Below are 13,129 nucleotides of genomic sequence, written 5' to 3'. Positions count from 1 at the left end.
CTCTTTTGCTATATCAAAATTTAAAATTCATCTTCCCAAATCCAATATCCTTCTTAAGGTTTCCATGATTCAAATCTCACTGATCAGAGTTTATCTAGTTGACCTTGTTATTCATCAAGGTTGCCACTGCCATTGCCCTGATGCCAAATCCCTGTTACGATTGACTCTTGTTCCTTACACCTTGCCAGGCACACACGATATCTGAGCCGATAGTGAGGAAAAAGTCAACCTAACCGAACATACCTTGACCAGCAACTTCAGGACTAGCACACGTTCCCAAAGACTCAGCATCTCTCTTCAGCAAATACAGGGTAACTGGAAAAGAAACTTATGAACAAAGCAAGCCAAATAGTTCTCAAAAGTCACAAGAAAGCAACAGAAAACTGCAAACAATGGCCTCAGATTTATAGAGGGACACAGCAAATAAACAGGTTCTTCAACTGCACTCTCTAATATCAATCCTATTGCAATCTACAGAAGCCCCTCACTCACACACTAGGTGCTATTCACTGTGGCCATTTAACTTACCAATGCATACATCTTTGGAATAGGGAAGGAGGGTGGTGCACCTGGGATAGACGCATACAGTAATGGAGAAGTACAAATTCCATACGATGGTATCAGTTGGAATTGAAACCAGGAATATGACTCTTCTAACTGTGCCTGTGCCCTCCTTAATGGAATTCTGACTGATATATTGCATATTTTAAAAAAAATAAACTTCAAACATCTCTATTTTAATTCTAAACCACAGTGGATATGCAAGAGAAATGCTGTGACACATATGCTCAATTAAGGTCAGTTAATACATTCGTACCAGGTTGCAAAAACAGTGCACACAGGAGAAAATTGACAGTAAAAATCTGCCAGCCGAGCTTTGTATGTTGTCGAGCCTACTGCTAAATTTCAAACTGTTAATCTTTGACCAATGAGTGACCCTTGTTACTCCCACAGAGAGACAAAGCAGTCATGTGATTGAAGAGAATCGAACCCCCTAAGACAGGACGATAGTCTAGCGACAACAATAAAATGAGAACAGTCACAAGACAGTTGAGCAGGTGCAATCAGATGAACTGACTACTCGTAGAAGGTTTTGTGATTGGACGAGCAATGCTCAAAATAAATTGCCTGTCTTGAATTTTTTTTTTGAAAAGCGAGCTGTCGATCAGCAAGTGTCCTGATTACTGACTGCAATATGCAGCATGAAGATTTTTGCCAGCATTAGGGGTTGGAAGGGAAGGGGTAGGGCATCCTGAAATGCCAACGCCTCTCACATTTGGGGCAGAGGCATGGGAAAAGTCCACTTGCCCAAAACTGAAGTTAACCCTTTCACTACTGCTTCTAATCTCTCCCAGAAGCACGCAATTTAGCCACCTTGGCTCAGAATGTTCACAAAATTAAAAACAATTAATGTGAGAATCCAAAGGCCAAATTTAATACATTGCCACTGTGACTCCACTTCAAAATGTACTTTATTAGCTGCAAAGTGCTAACGTTATAAAGGAAGCAGTTTTACCCACTGCAACCTGCAGGCAATGTTAGCACAGTTATCTGCTCTAACAAGTCAAAACAACTATTGGTAAAACAATAAACGGAATTTTGTTCTCTGTTTTTAGTCAGAACCGACAAAATGACATGTAAATCACCACAATTATGTGTATTGTAGTGTTTTTGCAGAAGCATTGGCACAATTAAACATTCAATTCTGATGTGACTGGAATCCACCCCCCCCCCCTCCACAAGGGCTGGGGTTATTATTCAGACTTCGGAATCCCAAAGGAATTCAAGAATTTATTCAATTCTTGAAATCCACATTTTTCAGGATAAAAATATAACGTGGACAAAGAACAACCATGGTTGTGACGTCTTGCTCACAATTGGAGTAGAAAAGTCAGCTTTGCATACTCTAGCTTATACCAGAACACATGAGCTGATCATTTCAATCAATTTCTAAAGTGAGCTAAATTCCAGATTATTCAACCTCCTCCACCCATTTGCTACAATCTCCAGTTCCCCAATTCAGGACATTGCTTGATACTCTTTTCACTCTAGGTACATTTTAATCTACTGTTGGCCATACCAGGCAACGTAAAAACATGAAGCATATAAAATTATGGTTCAGTGAAAATCTAGCAAAATTAACCTGGTATTTGCTAGTGTTAGTAATTTCAAAATCAAATACTCTTTGTATTGTTTCAAAGTGGCATGGTAGCATTGTGGTTAACACAAAGCTGTACAGTACAGGTGACCTGGGTTCAATTTCTGCAGGCTATGCAAGGAGTTTATATGTACTGGCACAATGCTGGGGGTTAACCTCATAATAGACTGGCGTCCTATCGGGGGGGGGGGGGGGTGTGGAAAGAGTCTCGTACTCTCAGTGGCTTCACACCTTGAAAACCGGCATAAGCACAGGCCTGATGAGCCTATAAGTCCAGGGACAGACTTTAACTTTAACCACTGACTGTGTGCTCCGGTTTCCCCCATCCCACAGTGCAAAGACGTACATGTTGGTAGATGACTTGGTCATTCTAAATTGCCCCAGGAGTAGGCACAGATTAAATTGGGGGAGTGCTGGGTGGTGTGGCTCAAAGGCCAGCATTATTCCACACTTGGGAGCTACTGAACACCAGTCACCTTTGTGAAAGAACCGGTTCAACAAGGTTATTTCCTAGACCCAGACAAATAAAGCTATACTTAGCGGCCACTTTATTAGGTATATCCTGTACTCAGTAAAGTGGCCACTGAGTGTATGTCTGTGGTCTTCTTTCTGCTGTAGTCCATCTGCTTCGATGTTTGACATGCTTTGCATTCAGAGATGCTCTTCTGCACACCACTGTGGTAACGCGTTATCATTTCAGTTACCGTTGCCTTCCTGTCAGCTTGAAGCAAGCTGACCTTTCTCCTCCGATCTCTCTCATTGAGAAGGCGTTTTCACCCCCTTCAGGACTGCTGCTCGCGGGATATTTTTTGTTCATTGCATCATTGGCGGTAGACTCGGGAGACTGTTGTGCATGAAAATCCCAGGAGATCAGCAGCTTCGGATACACTCAAACCACCCCGTCTGGCACCAACAATCATTCCACTGTCAAAGTCACTGAGATCACATTTCTTCCCCCATCTGAACAAAAACCGGAACCTCTTGACCACGTCTGCGTGCTTTTATACGTTAAGTTGCTGCCAAATGTTGGCTGATTAGATATTTGCGTTAACAAGCAGGCATACAGGTGTAGCTAAAAAAGTGACCGCTGAGTGTATCCCTTCAATGACCTTCACCCCAAACACATCTCAAAATTAGGGATACCATGCTGTGTGTGGTAAAATGGGTTTATTATTGTCACACGCACCGAGCTGCAGTGAGTCCAGGGATAGTGCATACCTGCAGAAGGTGGAGCTGCAGTACTGAGGAGCTGGCAATGTCTGACAACTCCCTTCAGAGTCAATCGTGTTGGCATCAACCACACCACCAAGACTACCCTTGATTCAAAATTTCCTAGATTTGCTTCCAGATTCTTTTATCTCAAGAGCTGATCAAAGGTCAGGTAACTTAACTGATTGAAACTAAAGGTTTCTATCATCTCTGAGTCTCTTCACATGCCTAAGAGTTTCAATATCAGTCCAGAAGCTGGATATCATCCAGGACCAAATATCTCACAGTAGTCCCTGCTTGCCCAACCCACCCTTTCAGCCCTCTATCTGTTCTGTGTCCTGGACTGCAGATACATAATTCACTATAACAACTTGCCCAAGCTTCCTCGCGTGTTATGGCCCCTCCCACTAGGGGACCACTGCTGGCCGGTGGTGCAGTGGCAGCTGCGCTGGACTGTGAGGCTGGGTTCTGGGTTCGAATCCAGCCGGCTCCTTGCACACTTTCCATCCGCCGTTGAGCTAGCAACTCAGCCTTGTGAAAAAAAAATGCTGAAGGAAAGGCAAGGTTGCTGCCTGATGTGCCACGAGGCACGGAAAGGAACAGCAACAGCTAAGGAACCATGTCATCCTGTGAATACTGGTGCATGTGCCCTCCTGGCCACACAGCAGCCTTACTTGGAAATCCTTCATCATTACTCAAAGGCAATCCCAATTGCTATCACTTACTTCTCAAAGCAAACAAGGGAGGGCACCATTTTCTTCAATGTTACGAGGGCCTTTGGGTGCCAGCAATATCCACACAAATGATTAAAAGCTCCTGGGACCTCTAGCTGACTTCAAGGTCACTTTGGGACATCTAGATTCCTGCCAGTAAAGATAAAATTTGGAATGATGGATTTTATAAACTGAAGCAGGGAGTTCGAAAGATTTAATGATAATTAATGCTTAAAGGATATTTGTTAGGCCTTATAGAACCCCATATTCAGTTTTGGGTGCTCAGTTTTAATGGGAACACAGAAGAGACTCATTAGCTTCACATTAGGCTTCAATTGGAGAGAAATCCAGACATATCCCATTGGAATGGGAAAGATTAAGAAATCATCCTTCCTGCATGGAACATTCTGATAGGCAAAACAGAAACAAACATCTGCACAGGACACAGAACAAAATCCAAATCCAAAATAGATTTAAAAAAAAAGAGGCATTTTGATTTTGAATATCAAGGGGGAGGGAAGTACTATCAAAGAACCAGCAAGGCTAATGTGGGCAGAATGGTCTCCCTCTGAATAGTGCAATTCTTCAAAGCCATGGAGAAACCTCCCTAACAACATGACAAGTTTGTGGACATGTAAGCTCATGGCCTCCTCTGCCGTCACAATAAGACCATATACAGGTTGGAGGAGATACACCTCATATTCTGCCTGAGTAGCCTCCAACCTGATGGCATGAACATAGATCTCTCCAACTTCCAGTAATTTCACCCTCCCCCTTCCTTCTGTTGCCCACTGTGTCTCCCCTCTTACCTTTCCTCTTCTCTTCACCTGCTTATCACAACACCTTGATGCCTCTCCTCCTTCTCTTTCTCCCACGGTCCACCCTCCTCTCCTGTCAGATTCCTTCATCAGCCCTTTACCACCTATCACATCCCAGCTTCATCCTCCCTCCACCATCCACCTGGCTACACCTATCACCTTCCAGCTTATAGTCTTTCCCCTCCCCCCACCTTATTCTGGCTTCTTCCCCCGTTCAGTTTCAGACCTGATGATGAGCATTAGCCCAAAACATTGAATATTTATTTGGGATACAGCATGGAGTAGGTTGTTCTGACCCTTTGAGCCATGCCACACGGGAACCCCCAATTTAACCCTAGCCTTACCATTGGTCAAGTAACAATGACCAATTAACCTACCAACCGGTACGTCTTTGGACTGCAGGAGGAAACCCATGCGGTCACAGGTAGAATGTGCAGACTCCTTACAGGCAGCATCAGGAATTGAACCCAGGAATTGTACTGTGAAGCATTGTGCTAACCACTACGCCACTGCGCTGCCCCAATTCCCCCCCATAAATGCTACCTAACCTGCCGAGTTCCTCCAGCATTTTGTGTGTGTTGCTCTGGATTTCCAGCATCTGCAGAATCTCTTGTTTTATAATAAGCTTGCATTTTGTCCGTCAAATGCAGAGGTTAAAATTCCCAGCATCAGGAAGATCAGGATTGGTGAAACCAGTATTATTCCCCAAGCCCTTCATTAGTAAATGGTTTCAAATTTTGTCCTTCTTCCATGCTCTCAACAGCAAATGGGGTTAACTTTGATACATTTGTCCTTCCTGTACCTCTTACAAATATTAACCCGTTGGTTTTATAACATTTTCCCATTTACTGCATTTACGCCAAAACATTTTTCTAATTAAGGACAACTAATAATAGTACATGCTCTTTAACTTAAAGCATGATATATAGCAGCTACTTAATGAAGCAGCTGCAGTAATTAATTATGTATATTAAGATCAGACAATTGAAATTTTATAATGCAGTTATCTTTGACACAGATTATGCTCAATCGGTAGCTCATTAATTTGTCAAGTAACAATTTTGTATATACAAACAAAATGTAATTTACCAATTCCTTAAATTAGTACTTTACAACCCACGCACTGCAACATCCAAATCCCATTTATAGTTCTTTCTACATGTAAGCAACATGATCAAAGAGACAAGGAGTCTGACTTCCACCTGCTAAAATGGCAGCCCACGCACCAAGGGTTCCTCGCTGCTTGTCCACATGTTCACTGTCCTACTTCACCCTCACTGCCTCAAGTTTGATTCTCATCTCACAGTGATAACATTTGGGGCGACTTGGTAATATTGCGGTTAGCATGCCGCTTTATAGCGCCAGCAATGCAGGTTCCATTCCTGCCGCTGTCTGTAAGGGGTTTGTACCTTCTCCCCATGGCTCCATGGATTTCCTCTGGATGCTTCAGTTTCCTCCCACCTTTCAAAGACGTACAGCCTAGTAAGTTAATTGGTCACATGGGTGTAATTGGACAGTGTGGTCTCATTGGGCCGGAGGGCCTGTAACTGAGCTGTATATATTATATATATAATAAACATTTAAAAGAAGAAAATTGGTAAGTTTCATTTGAGCTAAATTCATGTCAATATTTGATATTTTAAATTTCTGCTGTTTTGTGTTGTCCAGCTTTAATGTCTTCACCCTATTCATGTTAACTTATCAAATTCAAATAATTTTGCACCATCAATCCAAACTAAAATGATCCTGTCTTTATCTCCCACCCCTCAGCCAAGGGAACCGTATCTCAGAACATGGATCAGAGACAATAGATCAAGAGCAGATTCAGATTTGACAGACAAATTTTATAGACTATTACCCATTTTATGTGACAAAACAATGATACACAAATTCAGATATTTTTTCTATTGATAGTCACAGCAAAAAGCGACCAGTGAAATGTTCTAAATGAATAGATACTCGTCTCTTCACCAGCATAAAGCTCTCCCCCACCAAACACACAAATTTTGTAAATAACATCCTTTGTTGTTGCTCTTTTTTGAGAGTAAATCAGAAAAATGAAGAAGAAAGGAGTGGAAGGTTAAGCATTGAAATAACTAGATTTTTGCTGACTAATTACTCCATAAAATGGCCTTCAAGATCTCTCTCTGAACTGCTAATCACAAAGCAAGAGATGGAGGTTTCTCAGATGAGCTACATTTAAATAGCGTCGACTTATTGGTGTAAAATTATGAAGTGTGGCCCTGTTAATGTAGTTGTTGATGCTGTTAAAGCTCAGAAATCACACATTTATGGTGTGTGTTCTTATGTTAAATTGTTTTACTTAAGGCAGCAGAGGCACAATAAAGCAGCGTTACATTGAGCATATGAACCCCTGGACCCTTTTCCCTGCCAAGCTCCCAACGGTCTGCCGCAGTAGGGAATAACACCTATTTATGGATGGAGTTAAGGACTAATCTGCTGCTAAATAGGCCTCCCATTGGAGGGTTGAGACCCATACAGTTGGAGGTCAAAGAAGAGGTCACCCCACCAGCCCCCTCAGTTTGAATCTGTGTGTGGCATGAAGGATTAGTGGAGAGAGAAATTGCCCTAAAAATACAATTGGTACATCTTTGAAGTCAACTATAATTTTTGTAATGTAAACTGAGATTCATATTTCAGTTCTGTGGAAGAGTTCACAATAAATCTAAACCAGAAAATTAAGGAACATCTCTGTCCTTTGCGCCAATAGGAGGAGCCTCTGTGTACACAGGTCTAACCACAAGAGGCTGAATATAACTTTGTATTAATGCACATTGCGGTCTAAATTCTGTTGAAAAAAATGTGCTAAATGAGTCGCAGACAGAAGCGTGGCTTCTGCTGAATACAACATTGCAATACCACAGTCACAACCTAGATGCACATCACAAGCTGCAGAAGTATTAACTCAGCAATTCCAATAGGGTCTACTTTATCTGCGTTTGTAAGCGAAGGCTTCAAAAGATGTCTGCTGATGAACTCTTTATTCAATGCCATTATCTTTTGCTTTCTTTGCTTACATGCCCTGCACTTCCCCCCACCACCCAAACCTACAGATCGTACCAGAGCTCATTTTAGTTTCAAATCTTTTTGCTGTCAAATGTCATGGGTAAGAAACGGCAGCGAGGTCACTTAAAATAAATGCTATCTAGATTAGTTCCTAAAATTAAGCGATCAGTCAGCTACTAAAATGATAGGCAGCATGTAACCTAATCAGCTTTTCCTTTGTATCTGATTCGAGGTAGGACTACGTTACACCATGACTGAAATTATCAGTGTGTTTACTGCTCGAGAGGTTAAATATTTTGCTATGTGTGAGAGTACTTGGGCCACGCCATCTTCGTGGCTATGATCTGTGAACATTTTATCGCCTTTAAAGCAAACTATTTAAAATAATTTGAACGTAATGTGCAATTTCAAAGCAATATACTATGCTTCAAGGCTGTTATGGCATGAATCATGATATAATTACTAGAGCTCGAAACAAAATTGCTCTGTCTATCACTGGAGTGCTCTGGTGTACGTTGCCTGTCCCCAAGTGCACTGAGCGGCACCCATCGCTATCCAGGTCATCACAATGCTGTGCTGCAAGGCTGTGAACATAACCACAGCAGCAAACAGCCATTTTGAAACCGACTGCAGGGAAACAATATGCGATCAGCTCCTGTAAAATGGCTGCTGATGAAAGCACATCAGCTCACAGTAGTAATATCACTGAGCAGCAATCCTGGATTTCTCCAACGGACAATTTCCACATCAGTAAATTGTGCCCTAATCAAAAAGGTGAAGTATTTAATGTTGTTTTTAAGATCATAACGTGTAGTTATTTTTTCCCCATTCGAACCTTCTAAAATCAGATGGAGACTACAATGCCTTTGTTAACCTTGCGCGTTTGACCCGTGCATAGATTTTAATTTTTGACACAAAAAGGAACAGTAAATTCTTTAACACTCGAATATTTGCAACCGAGTTCAGCAATTACACTATTATCACCCTCTATTCCACTGCCTTTACAAACATTTAGGATTTTTAATTAGACTGTAGTCAGCTTGCTCGGCAGATCAATTGTAGAACACTAATTGCTTTGGATGCCAACAAACACTGTGCACTTAAAAGCAGAAGAAAATAATTTAAAGTGTAAAATTAAAAAGGTGTTCACTTCTCTTTTCATTTATATTGGATTAAGCGCTTAATAGCAGACAAAAAGAGGGGAAAAAATCATTTCCTCTGAAGTTTAAACTCAACCGAGGTAAATAGAAGACCCTTCCATCATTAATCCCTTGATTTCACCCAGAATTGATACCAGTTTACAGTTCTCTCAATGCAAGGTCAAACCTAAACCAAGTGCAAATGTGACAGCCTGAAGAGAGTCAGGATATGAAGATAGGTGATGATAAAGATATGCAGATGAAGAGGAAAAAAAAACGAGCTTGTGGAACCAATGCTGTTTTTTTTGTTGTTGCTTTTCATGCTAACAGGATGCGGTTGTCAAGGAAACATGTTGTTATGCAGTAGTTATTGGGAAGCATATTGTATTTTCGGATTTTGCACTAATTAATTCTCAGGCAATTGATTCCACGAGCCCTTCATTTTGCAGGTATACAGGTTAGAAACCAAATCACAGAATGGGATATGTCCCGCTGACAATCACTTGCACAGCAATTTCCATTATAACGTCCATCTCCTCTCCCTAGAGCAGAATGACTGAGGAACACCAGGCCAATTGGAAATAAAACAGAACCTAAAATACTAAAATAAGCACACAATGATGAACATGAACTTTCTATTAAACACAGGGCTGTGATCTTCAGAATTAAGTAAATGGCAGTACTCACTGAAGGGGTTTATAATTTGGAAGAGAAACAAATTCTATAAAGCATTATTTTCAGAGAAGATTGAGCAACTCCTGCTTTGTACAGAAATGAAAATCTGCTGTTTCCAAGATATATTTCTCTTATTCTATTTCTTCAAACACAGCCTTGAGATTTTAAAAAGAAGTACACTTAAAAAGATTTGTGATAAAGATTTTAAGATGCAAATCCATTTGCATTCAAACTAAACCTCAGTGCTATTAGGTATTATAGTTTGCTGCTACAGTCGAGGGGGATGTACCCTCCCCTCACATTCCTCAGTTTAGGAAGAAAAACTGCAAATTTTGACTAGCAGTCAAACTTGTCTGATAAACATCCTTAACCAAGGACATGGCGAAAAGATTTTTTAAAAATTTTCCCAGTCTTACAGAAATATCAAATAGGAAATGATTGTGCGCTAAAATCTGCATGCGAAGAGATTGAAAAAAGACAAACAAAATATAATAAAAATATTTTTGAGACTTTTATGCAAAACAAAAGAGACCAAGCAACAACTCTCTTAATTACCTTTTTTTTTGAGGGGGAAAAATCAAAACGGTCCAATTCTCATGAAGCTGTCATCGCTCTTGTGCTATTTCTCGAAGAAACGATGTTCCTGAAAATTCTGCTCATCAACAAGACTGCTCAGCAAAAAAAAAAAAATACCCCATCTGCAAATCTATGAAAGCTGTCGCGCAAAGATCATTCCTCCCAGAGCTCAAAGCCTGAAGCTGACCACTGCAAAGGCCACTTGTCACACTAGGTGAGAATCAACTCCCTGTCAAAATTACCAGTCAGAAGCATACGAAACGCTGGTACACAATGTGCACGACTTCACAGCTAAAAATAGATATGTTGCATCGGCCAACTGAATTATAAACCTGGATATCTGAAACCTAGAAATTCAGATCAGAATTCTGGTAAACACCAAAAGAAAAGGCATTTGGACGGAGCTTGCCGTACAGGACCAATTTGGTATCACAAAGCAAGAAATTATTATTTTTTTTTTAAAAAACGCTGCATGCAAACAGCTTCACATAAAAAAGGTACTTAAATGGTATTTCAGTAATGCATTACTTCAAGCTAAATGAAGCTATTTTTTTTGAAAATGAAGGATTATCTGTTCTATATTGTAATACCGTCCCAACTATTCTCAAGCTGACAAGGCAACATATGCACAGTATGTACATACTCACATTTAAGCACAAGCCATCGAACACAGTAATCAATACATGGCATGCTAAGAAAAGAACCAGCATTAAACCTGCCTGCCATTTTTGGCTTGCAGGAGTAAGCTTAGTTCTGCTGTATACCACACCATAGCTAAGGGAGGGGGAGGGGCAGCTCACCTTAAATTCAGTAGCTGTCAACTACATGGTGCTGGTTCAAATGGATAGGAGGCCACAGTACAGCACTGTTGTCAAGCACTGATGATGCAAGACGAGCCCGATTACCAGATGAGAAATAAAAAGGCAGCACAACCAAATTCTTTAGTGATGGGGAAGCAGACACATCAAATGGTCGAAATAGCCAGCTTTCTGTCCAGTCAGCCTGCTGAACAGCTCAGTTCGAGAAGCCCAGTACTTCAGTGCAAATGCGGTGCAAAGAAAAGGATGCAGAGAGTATCACCATTAGGTGGAAGTATTTGACAGAGCCGGGCGATTCTAGGTAGCGCTCATCAAAATGTAATTTAAGACGGATCTTGTATCTCACATGGAATCGTTAAGTAAATGTTTGAACGGTTAGATTCCCCTTCGAAAGCATAAAAATTTAAAAGCCTTCAGCCCTTCGATTTCTCTGCTCCAAAGCTGTAATTAATCGCTCCATTTCTGCACCAGCAACCACAGAGACAGAGTCTCAAGTCACATGAATAGTCATTGGTGTTTATGGAATATATTTAATACGGAAATAATTGCATTATAAATATCTCCAGGCTAGCGATGTATACACAACAGTAGGATGCATTGCGAAATTCCACATCCTTCAATTTTTCTTAAATGACTAGATACTTTCAATTTAATTTCTGAAAGCGTTCAAATGCAAACTGAAAATATCAGCTCACGTCATGAGGGTTGCTTTGCAACCAAGTCTCCTGAGCAGGAAATTAATTAATATGCAATGAAAAACAAAGAACATAAAATATCATGACCTAAATAGCCACGGTATGTTTAAATATCAAACAAGCGAGTCAAAAAAAAATGGCAAACTATGCGTTAAGCCAGTTTCTAAACGACACATTATTACAGCTGTGATCTCCAGTGGGGTCCCCTCATTTCTACCCTCCCGAGGAGGCGAACATCGAAGCCTGCAGCTACACAACTCAGCATTTAATTAACTGTGCATTGTCAGGATTGTAGCACAGTAACGACCTTCAAGAAGGCCTCGCTGAACAGAAAGTTGAATTTTTATTACTGATACTTCCGAGGATAGGGTGGTGGGGTCAAGATATACCTCTACCACAGGAGGCGAAAGGCACTCCTTCCGTATATTAGCTTGGAGGTCGCGGTGGGCAAGGTGTAGCACCTGCTTAGGATCACGTGAAGCCACGGGAGAAGGTAGACAGTCGTATGAGCAGCTGGTGCTTATCAGAAGAGCTGGTTATGCAACCACTGACGCCCGGCAGACCATCTCTGAAGAGTGTTTACAAAGGCTGGGGTCACAAGTCTTGTGAAGACGCCGCCCAGAAGGCGGCAGTGGCAAACAGCTTCTGTGGAAAAATTTGCCTGGAACAATCATGGTCAACAGAAGGAAGACCACGATCTTCCATGTCATACAACAGGGAACATACGATGATGACTTTGAGGGTGTCCCCAATTCACTTCCCAGCAGTAAGGAGGCTGCAAAACACAGGGCTGAAAGAGGCTCAACATGAGCACAACCCTCCCTGTATCGAGGACATCTTCTTTGAGAGGTGCCTCACAAAGGAGGCATCCATCATTAAGGACCCTCACCATCCAGGACATGCCCCTTCTTTCCTACCATCAGGGACGAGGCACACGAGCCAAGATACTCACCCTCAACAGCTTCTTCCCATCCACATTCTGGTCAGATTTCAGAACGGTTCTTGAAAACTACTGCACTGTTCTTCTTTGGAAATGTTTGTCCTCTTATTGTAACTTACGGTAATCTTTTACACCTTGCACTGTACTGCTGCTACAAAACAATAACATTTCATGATACATGTCAGAGATAATACACCTGATCCACAAACACAAGGTGTTGGAGGAGCTCAGCAGCACCAGTGCAGGGAAACACACAGTCAACATTTTAGGCTGTGACCCTTCACAAGGACAGGAAAGGAAGGGGACAGAATGAGATGGGTGGGAGGGGGGGGTGAGTGTAATGCGTACAAATCTGGGAGGT

The 13,129-nt window shown here is 41.5% G+C and overlaps 1 protein-coding gene across 20 annotated transcripts in view; it reads right to left on the bottom strand.

Annotated features, from left to right (window-relative positions):
- zbtb38 (zinc finger and BTB domain containing 38) overlaps positions 1–13,129 on the bottom strand; it is an 89,800-nt gene that overhangs the window by 60,738 nt on the left and 15,933 nt on the right. For 2 of the 20 annotated variants that reach the window (XR_009516520.1, XR_009516529.1), the window contains exon 1: positions 11,116–11,798. The exons of 10 other annotated variants lie outside the window; for them this stretch is intronic. The gene's annotated coding sequence lies outside the window, so the exon portion shown is untranslated. Of the gene's footprint in view, positions 1–243; positions 710–10,294; positions 10,576–10,962; positions 11,078–11,115; positions 11,799–13,129 lie in introns of those variants that run through there. 8 more of the 20 variants (XM_059994237.1, XM_059994191.1, XR_009516526.1 and 5 more) reach the window with 7 other exon arrangements.

The sequence above is a fragment of the Hypanus sabinus genome, chromosome 2 (genome assembly GCF_030144855.1).
Source record: "Hypanus sabinus isolate sHypSab1 chromosome 2, sHypSab1.hap1, whole genome shotgun sequence".
Taxonomy (NCBI): Eukaryota; Metazoa; Chordata; class Chondrichthyes; order Myliobatiformes; family Dasyatidae; genus Hypanus; species Hypanus sabinus.
This window is presented reverse-complemented; position numbering and strand designations above follow the sequence as displayed.